Source organism: Podarcis tiliguerta, assembly GCF_965153285.1.
Source record: "Podarcis tiliguerta genome assembly, chromosome: 3".
NCBI classification, from domain to species: domain Eukaryota; kingdom Metazoa; phylum Chordata; class Lepidosauria; order Squamata; family Lacertidae; genus Podarcis; species Podarcis tiliguerta.
In genome coordinates, this window is record NC_139536.1 from 5616249 (window position 1) to 5630853 (window position 14605).

The 14605-nt window shown below is 46.1% G+C and overlaps 1 protein-coding gene across 2 annotated transcripts in view; it reads left to right on the forward strand.

The window, feature by feature from the left end:
* LOC310673921 (L-threonine 3-dehydrogenase, mitochondrial-like) overlaps window positions 1-14605 on the forward strand; it is a 41918-nt gene that overhangs the window by 7534 nt on the left and 19779 nt on the right. The window contains exon 1 of one of the 2 annotated variants that reach the window (XM_083432748.1): window positions 9400-9761. The exons of the other annotated variant lie outside the window; for it this stretch is intronic. The gene's annotated coding sequence lies outside the window, so the exon portion shown is untranslated. Of the gene's footprint in view, window positions 1-9399; window positions 9762-14605 lie in introns of those variants that run through there. 2 annotated transcript variants of the gene reach the window in all.

Here is a 14605-nt window from a genome sequence, read left to right on the forward strand (position 1 = left end):
TACAACCATGAACTCAGTAATAGTGTAGGAGAGCTGAAAAAAACAACATCATTGGCAACCAATGCTCTCCGTTGGTTTTGGATAGTACATGGGTAGACGACATCTAAAAATTCCTGAACACAAATTTCCATGGCCTTCTTGAGCTATGGGCGGCTCATTTCCCATAAGTGATGTATTCAGCATTAACTCTGGAAGTGTATACTTGATTCTGACCAAAACTAAACCTGCTATTGCGTAATATACATTAGGAAGCTGTGCCTTGGGATAGATGATAGGGGAAACGAACCTGGGCTTGATCTTAAGTGGCGCCCAAGACCTGATGCAAGATGCTGAACCAATTGGGTATGGTGAATACAGTGCTATCAAGTTCAGCACAGCATGGTGGACTGCGTACTCTTTGACCTGCATAGCAATATACCTTCAGCATGCCCTTCTCTTTCTGGAAATAAACATACCCCACCAAGTCTCTCCATTCCACCAGGTTTCTGTTACACTCATATCACCCAAACCTCCCTTGAAACCAAGCATTCCAGCTCACTCATTTTGGCTTATAGGTTTCTAGTATTTGCACAGTAGAACCTATACAGTGCATGATGTGTTGTTTCCCAATGTCTCTACCACCTGTGTTTTTGCTCCTGAGCATAAGCACCTGGGAAGTGTGGTCTTTTCCAGAGACAATTCTCCATCTTGGTGGAAGGGAGTATGGGAGAAACGAAAGCAACTGATTGGCGATGGTGCAAGAGCAAGCCCAAAACACCTGTGTCGGGAAATGCAGCGGCGTCCCTTTATGATACTAGCTTGGTTTCAAGCTGAACTTTCTTATCCCACCCCCAAAAGAGAAATTGTCTGTGCAAATAAGGAAGTTGGTAGACCTGCTGACTCCTACTTCAAAAGTGACAACTGACTAGATCAGGAAGGTAGGTCATGTAAAAAAAGAGTATTGGGAAATGATTCATAATGAATTGGGGGGGGTTTAAATTACTTTCTCAAAAAACCCAGAGTCCTTTCTGTTGGGGGCAACTCGAACTGAAATCCCCAGGCGTCAGAAAAGCTTATTTAGGTATGCAACAACTGCAGCCCGCGTTTCGTTAGCCCAGAAATGGAAAGTGAGCAAGGTCCCAACTAAAGAAGATTGGCAACTTAAATTGACAGAATATGCACAACTTGCAGACTTAACATATAGAATAAGAGAGCAAGAAGAACATATGTTTAAGGAAGATTGGAAAACGTTTATTGAGTATATGGAAAATAGCTGTGTACAGCTGAAAACGATGGCAACATTAAGACAAATTAAACAGTGTAAGTAATCTTTGACGGATGTAATAACAGCAAACCAATTGGAATAGTTTTTGTAAAATATGTAGGGATGGAAGAGATGCAATATGAACCATGAAAAGAAGCTCGGAAACGTACTGGGAGCCAATGTAGGTCTTTCAGGACCAATCTTATACGGTCTTGGCAGCCACTCCCAGTCACCAGTCTGGCTGCCACATTCTGGATTAGTTGCAGTTTTCAGGTCACCTTCAAAGGTAGCCCCACACAGAGTGCATTGCAGTAGTCCAAGTGGGAGATAACTAGAGCATGCACCACTCTGGCGAGACAGTCTGCAAGCAGATAGGGTCTTATCCTGCATACTAGATGGAGCTGGGAGACAGCTGCCCTGGACACAGAATTGACCTGCACCTTCATGGACAGCTGTGAGTCCAGAATGACTCCCAGGCTGTGCATCTGGTCCTTCAGGGGCACAGTTCCCCCATTCAGGACCAGGGAGTCCCCCACAACCACCCGCCATCAGCCCTTGTCTTTGTGAGAACCCAAGCCTGTGTATGGAGCATAGAAGCAGCCTCATACCACTGGCCCACCAAGGTTAGTATTGTCTGCACTGACCTGCAGCAGCTCTCTGGGATTTGGGCAGGGGTCTTTTCCAACCTTGCCTGGAGATGCCCAGGACTGAGCCTAGGAGCTTTTTGCATGGGAAGTGGATGATCTGCTACTGGGCTATGCCCCCCCCCCCGAGCTGTGAACATTTTCCGCATTTGGGGGGGCGGGAAATGATATTCAATGAAAACAGGTTTTAAGGTACAGTCATACCTAGGGTTACAGACACTTCAGGTTGCGCAATTTCGGGTTGTGCACCGCGCCAAACACGGAAGTACCAGAATGGGTTACTTCTGGGTTTGGGCGCTTTGCACATGTGCAGAAGCGCCAAATTGCAACCCGCATGTGTGCACAAGCGCCGCTGTGGGTTGCGAATGTTATGTACTGAAGTTCTCACCCTGGGCCAGCAGGGGGATACTGTGGATTGTTTTCACTCAGGTCCACGTATGCAAATAAGGGATTGAAAGTGACGTTCAGTGATTGGATAGTTACAGAAAATGGTTACTGTTGCGTTGTAGTGGAGCTCTATATAAGCAGGCTGGCTGAACCCTTCAGTTCAGTTCTGTTCTGGCCTGTGAATAAACTAGAGCTGTTGGAAGAATCGCTGTGTCGTCTGATATGTTCACCCACAACTTAACAGCGAACATGCTTACTGCGTGGATCATGTTTGCAACCCGAGCATCCTCTGTAGTCTGGAAAAGTGTGCCTTTGTAACACATATATCATCCATACTTCTGTGTGTGAGAGGGAGTTGTGTTCGATCTATCATAGCACCAGTATTCTCTGCGTCCAGGACACTGCTATTCTTCCATCTCATCAACAAACCATTAGGTCCATGAAATTTGGAAAATACTGCTTGGCATAGAATTGTAAATCCTCTACTGTTTTGTCGCCCGTGCAAAGTCAGTTCCAGGCAGGTCTGAAATAAAAATGGGTAGAGAGGAGAATTAATTAGCTCTGTGAAAAGGTTTTTAATTCCTCCCCTAAAACAAGGAGAGAAAAATAGCAGCAAGCCTAGGGAAGGCGTAAAGCGACTGCCTTCTGGAACGATTCTGCAATGTTTCTTTTTGTCTAGTTCAAAAGGCTCGTTAAGGTAATTCCTGTTTTTGCTTCTGGCTCTCAGACTTGCTTTTCCTCCTAGCCAATGCAAGTCATTACTTCCTCCCCTGAAGGGAAAATTGGGACTTGTGAACTCTTGCACCGCCTTAATTTGCAGGAGCATCTCTTATCGGACAAATCTAGTTTGCATTGCCCTTTTTGGGTGAAGAAGGTGGCAACGCCCAACATCTTCCCATAGGGTGTGTGAGAACCTCAGAGCTTGTGAAGGCTTTTATTTATTACTCATTTGGAGCAACTTCCCAGGGTGGTAGCAGTGTTAGGCCACATCAGCACCATATATTTATAGTATTATAATGCCAATTTAAACAGTCATGGCTTCCCCCAAAGAATTATGGGAGCCGTGGTGTGTTAAGGGTGCGGAGAGTTGTTAGGAGGACCCCCTAAATTCCCCTCACTGAGCTATACTTCCCAAGCGTGGTTCAACATTCAACCCCTCTTCACGACTCTGAAAATGGTAGCTCTCTGAAAGGAATAGGGTTCTCTTAAGAACTTTCAGCACTCTTAACAAACAAGAGTTCCCATAATTTTTTGGATGAAGCTTTATTCATGTCTATGCTATGGCCATTTGAACTGCCTACTGTAAGTAAATGAATTGCCCTTTCCTGATCTTTCTTTATTAAGGTTTCTTTGATATACCCAAATACTGTAATACAATTTGAGAGTTATCTAGGATCTCCCTCTTTCTCTCACACACAGAGACTAAAGTTGATATCTTCTAGTGATTGAGATTGCTTTTAGCAGTGAAAAGCAGGCTATACGTGTACGTGTGTGTGTGTGTGTGTGTGTGTGTGTATGTATATATGTGTGTGTGTATACACACACACACACAGTGGTACCTCAGGTTACATACGCTTCAGGTTACAGACTCCACTAACCCAGAAATAGTACCTCGGGTTAAGAACTTTGCTTCAGGATAAGAACAGAAATAGTGCTACGGCGGTGCGACAGCAGCAGGAGGCCCCATTAGCTAAAGTGGTGCTTCATGTTAAGAACAGTTTCAGGTTAAGAACGGACGCCTGGAACGAATTAAGTACTTAACCCAAGGTGTATATATATATATATATATATATATATATATATATATATACACACACACACCCTTATTTCATAAAAGAAAATCAATGCAGTTTATGACAAAAATACATAAAACCATTCAAAAAATTAAGGACACATCAATTATCCATTGTGGCAATATGGTACAGTGGACGCTCAGGTTGCAAACGTGATCCGTGTGGGAGGCATGTTCGCAACTCGCATCATTCGCAACCTGCAGTGCCGCGTCTGTGCATGCGTGGGTTGCGCTTCTGCGCATGCACAAAGTGTGACTTAGCATCCCTGCGCATGCGCGAGCGCTGAAACCTGGAAGTAACCCGTTTGGTGCGGTGTGCAACCCGAAAACGCACAACCTGAAGCGTCTGTAACCCGAGGTATGACTGTATTCTTAATTACATATATAGGCCTGGCTGAATAGATAGGTTTTCAGGTGGTTAAAAGGAGGAACAGATGGTGCCTGTTGAAGCACCAGTGGCAGAGAGTTCTACAACACTTGCCTGATGACACCAAACGGTTTGTTCCTTGTTGTGAAATAAGCCTCACCAACTTGGAAAATGACCAGAGGCGCTCCTGCAGATAATCTCAGTGATCGGTCTTTTAAGACCACACCTGCCATGATGCACAATGCTTTCTGCCCCTGATCTTACTATATACATTTCTAAACTGCTGTATATTTAAAATATCAAAGCACCATACAAAAGCACAAACATAAAACAGTGTGATAAAAGCAGGAATCTTGTATCAACAGATATTTCTGTAATCTGCATGCATAATTAGGTTGCATTCCTAGCCCCGCTTTCCCAAGAGTAGGCTAAATACCAAACTCTGGGATTTAATTGTGAGCAGACATGGTCAGGACTGCACTTGTTAATCAGTTTCAACTAATCAGATTCATTTAAGATTTCTTTAATTGAGTGACAGCTCTGCCAAGACCTCGCCCTCTGTTAGATGAGGGTGATGCCTCATGCTTCTAGTGACACATTCGTCTCCAAAAGCCTCTTGCCACAATAAATCTCCTATTTTATTATTAATACAGATTCTGCTGTAGTGCTGGAAAATACTGCTTTTTTTCTTCTATTGCTCAGGAAGTATTTAACAGCTCAGTCCTGCAGATGTCTGCTTATAAGGCAGTGCGATAGGATAACGTTTGGCCTCTCCCTCAAGTTTCCACACTTTTGCAATAGGGGGTTAATCATACTGTTCTCTGTCACAGGATCTCTGTATGGCTTACAACAATGTTTGTGAAACAATCCCGGCACTCTGAATTGCTGCATCAGTGTGAAGTATTGTATCCATCCCTGGATGCAAAAGGAAAATGTGCTGAGATAAGAAGCGGCTGGCTCTCTCTACTGGTTTCCCTTTTGTGTGCGTGTTTGTGTGTCTTTTGTATTGAATTATGCTAGTGCCGTTTCTGATGGATGAGGCAGGGTGTTTGCGTGTGTGGTCACATATGGCAAAATACGCTGCTTATTTCCCATTTGCTTTCAACCTTTTATTGTTTGGGTGCTCCCCTCTCGCCCCACAAAATGCAAGCACTAAGACAGGCATAGGCAAACTTGAGCCCTCCCGACGTTTTGGAACTACAACTCCCATCATCCCTAGCTAACAGGACCAGTGGTCAGGGATGATGGGAGTTGTAGTCAAAAAACATCTGGAGGGCACTAAAATGTCTAAACTATAGGACAACACAGAAATGTGAATCTGAGAGGGGAAGAAAGAGCAGGAGGAGAAGGCTGCTGGATCCAGTCCAAAGCCCATCTCGTCCACCACCCTATGCAGCTCAGGACCCTAAATAATAATAATAATAATAATAATAATAATAATAATAATATGTGTACCACGCCCATCTGGCTGGGCTTACCCAGCCACTCTGGGAGGCTTCCAACAAAGATAAAAAATACATTAAAATGTCACACATTTAAAACTTCCCTTCAGATGTCTTCAGATGTCTTTTAAATGTCAGGTAGTTGTTTATCTCTTTGACATCTGATGGGAGGGTGTTCTACAGGATGGGCGCCACTACCGGGAAGGCCCATGCTTGGTTCCCTGTAACTTGGCCTCTCGCAGTGAGGGAACCGCCAGAAGGTACTTGGCGCTGGACCTCAGCATCTGGGCAGAACAATGGGGGTGGAGACGCTCCTTCAGGTATACTGGGCCGAGGCCATTTAGGGCTTTAAAGGTCAACACCAACACTTTGAATTGTCTTCGGAAACGTACTGGGAGCCAATGTAGGTCCTTCAATACCAGTGTTATGTGGTCTCGGCGGCTGCCCCCAGTCACCAGTCTAGCTGCCGCATTCTGGATTAGTTGTATTTTCCAGGTCACCTTCAAAGGTAGCCCCACGTAGAGCGCATTGCAGTAGTCCAAGCGGGAGATAACTAGAGCATGCACCACTCTGGTGAGACAGTCTGTGGGCAGGTAGGGTCTCAGCCTGCATAGTAGGTGGAGCTTGTAAACAGCTGCCCTGGATACAAAATTGACCTGCGCCTCAATGGACAACTGTAAGTCCAAAATGACTCCCAGGCTGTGCACTTGGTCCTTCAGGGGCACAGTTACCCCATTCAGGACCAGGGAGTCAAAATGAGCCAAAATGCTGAGTTGCTGGGGTTCTGTTATGCAAGCGGTGAAGACTCTGCAGATCCCTAAGTGTGCAGATGTCTGTTGGCATCGGTCACTGTGATGTTCAGGCTGAAGAAAGCTTTTGAAGCTCCGAACGATCGACCAGGAGGGAGAGAACATGCCAGCCGGGCATGTATCTCTGCCAGGGTCCTACTCAATACATCTTCCTCATCTGTGTGAAATCTGGTTCTTGCTTATTGGCAGTTGATAAACTGGATCTTTCTGGCAAATGCAGCAATTGGTGCAGTAACAATATACAAGACCTTTTTTCAGAGCAGCAGAATTTGCTAACCAAGAAGAATATTTAGAAAGCCGTGCATGGCAAAATGTTCTTGGAGCTGTACTACCATGCCTGAAGTCTTAACTTTCTTTAAGGGCCCAACATAGTGTTAGGAGCTCAAATTTCAACTCTGGTAGAAGTTTTGCTTTCAGTATGAAAGTTCTTGTATCCAGGTTTTTTTTCTTCCTGTTGCTCAAGTTGTACATTACAGGTACTTGGATATTTCCTGTCTCTTTTGAGGCAATAAAATACCAGCATGATGGTTGATGAAGCAATTGCAGATCCTCAAACAGGATAGCTCTGATTCTTTGCTTTCTCTTTCAACATTAAAACTGTTATGCCTCTCTTTCAACCTTCAACTAGAAAAACCTAATTGCACAAGGTTCCTGTTTCCAAGAAATGGATGCTTTCTGGGAAAGTTGTTGGCACTGTGGATTCCTGTTCTTCTGGGTTCCTTTTGGTTTCTGTTCTTTGCAAACTCCCCCACCTGCCCACCAAAAAGTAGGCCCAGATCCAGCATCAGCCCCCAGCTCCTCACCTGTTCACAAAAGTTCACCACATGTCCTATGATTATATTAGCACGGCATTTATATGGTTTGTGACATTTCAATGGTTTGCAACAGTATGGTTTGTAACATCTGCAGAAGCATTAAATTGGTAGCAGCTGCATTCGTCTCAGTCAATAAAGCATGAGACTCAATCCCAGGGTTGTGAGTTCGATTCCCATGTTGGGTGAAAGATTCCTGTAATGCAGGGGGTTGGACTAGATGACCCTGTGGTCCCTTCCAACTCTACAAATCTGTGATTCTGTGATCTGCACTGGCCCAGAAGGTCTCTCTTGCAGAAAGATGCAGAGAATCTGATTCTGGCAGCTGCTCTCAAAAGGACTGGCCTCAGAGATCATTCTAAACCAGGACCACAGAATTCTGTCCTGGGCCCTGTCCTGGTTGTTCAAAGTCTTTATTAATAACTTGGACGAAGGAATTGAGACAATGCTTATCAAATTTGCAGATGACGACAAACTGGGAGGGGGAGATAATGAAGGCAGAATCCGGATTCAATATGACATCAACAGACTGGAGAACTAGGCGCAAGCTAACAAAATGAATTTCAATAGGGACAAAGGTTCTGCACTTAGGCAGGAAAAACTAGCTGTAAAAATATAAGATGAGGTACACCTGGCTTCTCCTTCATGGATCACTGCCTTGTCCTTGCTGACGAAGGTCAGTATAGTTAAAGCTATGGTTTTCCCAGTAGTGAAGTATGGAAGTGAGAGCTGGACCATAAAGGATGATCGCCGAAGAATGGATGCTTTTGAATTATGGTGCTGGAGGAGACTCTTGAGAGTCCCATGGACTGCAAGATCAAACCTATCCATTCTCAAGGAAATCAGCCCTGAGTGCTCACTGGAAGGACAGATCCTGAAGCTGAGGCTCCAAGACTTTGGCCACCTCATGAGAAGAGAAGACTCCCTGGAAAAGACCCTGATATTGGGAAAGATGGAGGGCACAATGAGAAGGGGATGACAGAGGACAAGATGGTTTGGACAGTGTTCTCAAAGCTACGAACATGAGTTTGACCAAGCTGCGGGAGGCAGTGGAAGACAGGAGTGCCTGGCGTGCTCTGGTCCAGGGGGTCAAAAGGAGTTGGACACGACTAAACGACTAAACAACAACAACACCTGGCTTGGTACCTTGAGTTACTGACGCTTCAGGTTTCAGACGCTTCAGGTTACAGACTCTGTTGACCCAGAAATAGTACCTCGGATTAAGAACTTTGCTTTAGGATGAGAATAGAAATCGTGTGGTGGCAGCAGGAGGCCCCATTAGCTAAAGTGGTGCTTCAGGTTAAGAACAGTTTCAGGTTAAGAATGGACCTCCAGAATGAATTAAGTTCTTAACCCGAGGTACTACTTGTGAAAAGGATCTAGGAGCCTTAGTAGACCACAAGCTTAACATGAGTCAACAGTGTGATGCAGCAGCAAAAAAGGCTAATTCTACTGTAGATGTTCAAGGGTCTGGAAACCAAACCTTATGAGGAACGGTTGAGGGAGTTGGGGATGGGAAAGGAGACTGGGAGGAGATATGAAAGCCATCTTTAAATATCGCAAGGGCTGCCTCATGCAGGATGGAGCAATTTTTGTTTTATTCCTGCTCCAGAGGGTAGGACCAGAAGCAATGCCTTCAAGTTACAAGGAAGGAGATTCCCATCTGTCAGGACTTTTCCATCATTGCAGGGGGTCGACTAGATGACCCTTTGTGGGGGAGGGGCGTATCCTTCCTAAATGCTGAGCTTCTGCATTTTAAGAAATGCTAAACTTGGGTCCGCTTCCCGTTTTACTCTTTGTCTGCCACCCACCCGAGCAGCATCCCTTTCCTTTCCATGTATTCCTGCCTTTATAAACCTTCACAAATGACGTCATGAGGAGAAGGCGCTGACGCGGCAGGTGCGGGGGTGACGTCACTCCCGCTCCGGCCTTCGCTTTAGCAGCGCAGCCTCTTGCCAGGCCGCCGCCAAGCGGTTTCCATAGTAACCCCGCGCGGCTCGGCCGTTGCCGGCGCCGGCGCCCCTCATTGGCCGAGACCGCTTTGCCTCCGCTACGTCGAGGGAGGCGCGGCGGGGGAGGGAGGCGGCGGCACGACACCAGCCTATCAGGAGGCAGGAGCCGGAGGGCGGGTCGCCGCGAGCCGGCGCTAGGCTATATAAGGGCAGGTGCCGGAGCCGTTGCGTCAGGTGGGTCGTGAGGCGGCGGCGGAGGAGCGGGAAGGATTTCGTCGCGTGTGAGGGGGGAAAATAAAAAGAAAGAAATCAGGTGAGTGAGGGAGCGCGAATTTATTTCCTCTCCTCAGAACCGTCCTTTGTTCTCCTTTCTCTCCCCATTTTTAAATTTTATTTTATGGCGGTTCGCAACAGAAAAAAAAAATACAAAACGAGAACACAATAATAAAAGAACCGAATACTCGAGCTTTCAAAATACCTTATTTTATTAACCAGCGACGTGGTGGGAGCCCAGAGGCTCCACCTCAATTTTAAGGGTTTTTTTTTAGGGGGGTTGTAGGAGAGGGTCTCTGCACATGCTCAGAGGAAAGCATCATCTCTTCCACCTACTGCTCTGGTTTCCATCAAGCCTCCACTGTCTCCTGGGCATTTATTGGATACATTTATGTGTTTTTCTTTAAACACGCACACACAGAACAAGAATGCATTTTGCATGTACGCGTTATACTTGACTTTCTTCTATAATGTTTTATCCTGGGTTGTTTTATTAGGTGCTTTAATGTAGGTTGTAAACTGCTTTGATGCTGGGGTTTTGTTTTGTTTTTAATTAGAAGTGGTATAGACATGAAATTAATAATAATTGTAAAGTGTTTCTAGGGTGGCTAACAACAAAGACCAGAATAAAGTGGTACGTTTCAAAAAGGAAAGAACAAAAGGTTTTTGTTTTCTTGGCCGGCTTTTTTGTGGTGTAATCTTATTAAACTTCTCTGTTTTTGCCTCCCAATGGAATGACTAAGATTTTTCAGCAATCTCGATCTCTCTCTCTCAGCAGCAAATGTACTGAAATAGCATTTTATTTAAATTTATTATCTATGCTGTTTTGTTTTGGTTGAAAAATCTTAGCCCTCCCTTAAAAAAAGCAACAACCAGCAAACCCCTTTCTTCCCGGATGTATGTTTCCAGGTGTTGTTTCTATGCTGATTTATTTCGGTTATTATTTTTAAGCAGACCTACCTTGCTTGCTGAAGAGCACTCCCAGCCCTTCATGTTGCAATCCTCCTTATTCCTGGTGCTTTACAGAGCAGAGGCAAAAAGCGTGGGTCCCTGCCCTGAGGCGCTCAGTCTTGAAAATTTAATATTTTAGGGGCTGGAGGTGGCAGAAGGCATGTGTGTTCCATTAACATTTAAAACACATCACTTTCCTCCAAAGAATATTGGGGAACTGTAGTTTCCCTCTCAGAGCTGCAGTTCCCAGCACCTTTAAACTAAAGTTCCCAGAACTCATGTGCTTTAAATTTATATTGTGGAACTGGCTTTAGGCTCTGTTTCAGTAGGGGATGAGGCTTAAGCCAGAGGCTTAGAAGATTATTCATACCAAATCAATAGAGAGATAATTGTAAAGGGCATGCACTTGTCTAGCCCTTATTTTCCCTGCCCCATGATAGACCCTCCCAGACAGGAGCTTCTCTCTCTCCCTCTCCCGTACCTGTCACTGAAAGTCCGGCTGCCACTTTTGCAGGGCCACAGGTGTCCCATGAGGGACGCGGGTGGCGCTGTGGGTTAAACCAAAGAGCCTAGGACTTGCCGATCAGAAGGTCGGCGGTTCGAATCCCCACAACCGGGTGAGCTCCCGTTGCTCGGTCCCTGCTCCTGCCAACCTAGCAGTTCGAAAGCACGAAATGCAAGTAGATAAATAGGTACCGCTCCGGCGGGAAGGTAAACGGCATTTCCATGTGCTGCTCTGGTTCTCCAGAAGCGGCTACGTCATGCTGGCCACATGACCCGGAAGCTGTACGCCGGCTCCCTCGGCCAATAAAGCGAGATGAGAGCCGCAACCCCAGAGTCGGTCACGACTGGACCTAACGGTCAGGGGTCCCTTTACCCTTACCTTTAATGGTATCCCAGAAGGGGAGACACCAAATGGATACATTTGAGGTGACCCCCACAGACACCAGTGCATCACTGGTGTTTGCAGCATGCTCAGCTTCTCTCTTCCCATCCTGAAACACCCTCTTGGGCTGAGTAGAATCTGTTTGCCCGCCTCTACACAGCAGTAGTTAATGAGGACTGACCCATGCACCAAATTGCTGTTAAATTAGTGCAAAAAGTTAAAAGGTCTCAGATAGTATCTTAAAGGGCAAAGGGTAACCTGTTTTAAGTTCACTTCCTTTTTCTCGATAACCTGGCGGCCAAGATGTTTTGTTATCACCGCCTGCATCATGCCTGACTTTGTCTCTCCCCATCCTGAGGTCCAGCTGGTCCACCTCTGCACACGGGTAGCTAAGTAGCACCATCCCATGTGGTCAAATTGCTTCTATGCTTGTACAGAGAAGAAGTCTTGTACATTGGCTGCAGATGTGAAGGGCAGCAAGTAAGATGTGTGAAGCTCATCTCCCTTTGAAACCTTTGGCTAATTTATTTCCCTTGCTGCTGTGGGTCTTGCCTTCCCAGTTGGATGCATGGACTATTCCTTGCTCACATTCTCCTCCTCCTCCTCCATAGCAGCCAGCCCTTGAAAGATGAGGCTGCAGGAAATCTAGTGTTGTCTTTCCTAGGGAGGGAATTGGTCCAGGGATGTGGGAGTACATTTGAAAGCATGCTTCCCCAAAAGCTTTTCTCACCTCCCAGAGCCTTTTAAACTGGTGTGTGTGTGTGTGCATGCATGTGTGCAAGTGTGTGTGTAAGTGCCCATGGGTCCGCTTGGAGCTTTAAGAATCCAATGGAGTCAGGGGCTTGGGCACAGGTCTCATACGTTCCCATCAGCTGGACTCTTCTCCTGCACTGCCCCAGGCTGAAGGCATGCAAGCAGTAAAGGTAAAGGGACCCCTGACCATTAGGTCCAGTCGTGACCAACTCTGGGGTTGCGGCGCTAATCTCACTTTATTGGCGGAGGGAGCTGGCATACAGCTTCCGAGTCATGTGGCCAGCATGACTAAGCCGCTTCTGCGGAACCAGAGCAATGCATGGAAACGCCGTTTACCTTCCCGCCGGAGCAGTACCTATTTATCTACTTGCACTTTGACGTGATCCATAAGGGTTGCCTGCATGGTGATCCATAAGGGTTGCCTGCATGGTGCTTTATGGTGCTTTCTGCTGCTGAGGCAGCATGATCACAGGAGAGCAATGTACATGTGTAGCCTGTAGTCTGTTTGGGCATTTTGGGAAAGCTATTGCTTTTTCTCTTCATGTTTTTTTTTTAAGAAAGAGAGGAAACCACCTTTATTTCTCCCTGGCCTATTTGGGCACCCAGTGTAGAAAGAGGATTATTTCTGTAATACTATTCCGTTTACGCAGTACCTTACAATTTTCATCTCGTGTCCTCAAGGTGAGGTGAGGCAATGACTTAACAAGGCCATGAGGGTCACTCCTCATGTTGGTGAAACTTTTGTTTTCAGAGGGAGTTGCATAATGCTAGTAGCAACTTTCCTCAGCTCCCCCCCCCCCCAACTGCAAACATATGCCTTAAGAATATAGGACAAGTTGTAGCTTCCCAACTAGAATATTTATACTGCAGGTGCAGAGGAGAGGGAGTTTTCTTCTTACATTCCAGAGTTTGCCATTAAAATGTGCAAAAAATATGTGTGTACTGTAGTTAATTGTGTTGAAGTCCCACTTTATCAAGTTGCTAGTTAATAATTTAAGTTGTGCTCATTTTAATAGGATGAGAGCACAACCACCTTTCTCTGGATTGCATTCAACGTGGCATCCTGTTGTGCTGTAGGAGGCTGATGCCTTTAATGGAAATAATAATAATAATAATAATAATGATTTTTATTTATATCCCGCCCTCCCCAGCCGAAGCCGGGCTCAGGGCGGCTAACAACAATCAAATAATCAAACAATCAAATAATCCAACATTCTAAAAACATTTCATTATAAAAATTAATTAAAATCAAATTAATGGCAACCGTTAAGCAAAATTCTGTGCAGGTTGCCAGAGGAGGGAGTCAGGCTGGGCCCTGACCAAAGGCCTGGTGGAACAACTCTGTCTTGCAGGCCTTGCGGAAAGATGTCAGGTCCCGCAGGGCCCTAGTCTCTTGTGACAGAGCGTTCCACCAGATTGGAGCCGCAGCCGAGAAAGCCCTGGCTCTAGTTGAGGCCAGCCTAACCTTTCTGAGGCCTGGGACCTCCAGGATGTTTTTATTTGCAGAGCGTAGGTTCCTCTGTGGGGCATACCAGGAGAGGCGGTCCCGTAGGTACGAGGGTCCTAGGCCGTATAGGGCTTTAAAGGTTAAAACCAGCACCTTAAACCTGATCCTGTACTCCACCGGGAGCCAGTGCAGCTGGTATAGTACCAGATGAATGTGGTCTCGCAGCGAAGACCCCATAAGGAGTCTCGCCGCGGCATTCTGCACCCGCTGGAGTTTCTCGGTCAGAAATGCGAGGTGGCAACTGTCTGTCCCAAGAGACAATGGGAGAGTGCACCAATGGGGATGAAGTCAAACTGTTGGAAGGGAGAGACATGTTTTGTTGGAGCTGGGGCAGATCAAGATGTCCAGTTGTGCTGCTGCAGATGCACCATGGCGTTTCTTCTCTCTGCAATCATCCCTGTGGTCACTTCTCCTGGTCCCTGCCGTGGATACACAACCTGACTGTCTCCAGGCACTGCGGTTGTCTGCAAGGGATTCCCACATGGCAGGGTTTATGCTGCCAGCCTTCATGTCATGTTTGCAGACATCTTTGTAACACAGAGTTGGTCTGCCAACAGGCCTACTCCTTGAAGCCAGCTCCCTGCAGAGCATGTCCTTGCGGATCCTGCCACCTTCCGTTCTTTGTACATGACTAAGCCAGTGAAGACTTGTTGAGATAGAAGTGCGAACGTTCTGGGAATGTGGGCTTAAAAAGAGAAAACAAACTATAGTGGTACCTCTCATTGCAGACACTTCAGGTTACAGATGCTTCAGGTTACAGACTCCGCTAATCCAGAAACATTACCTC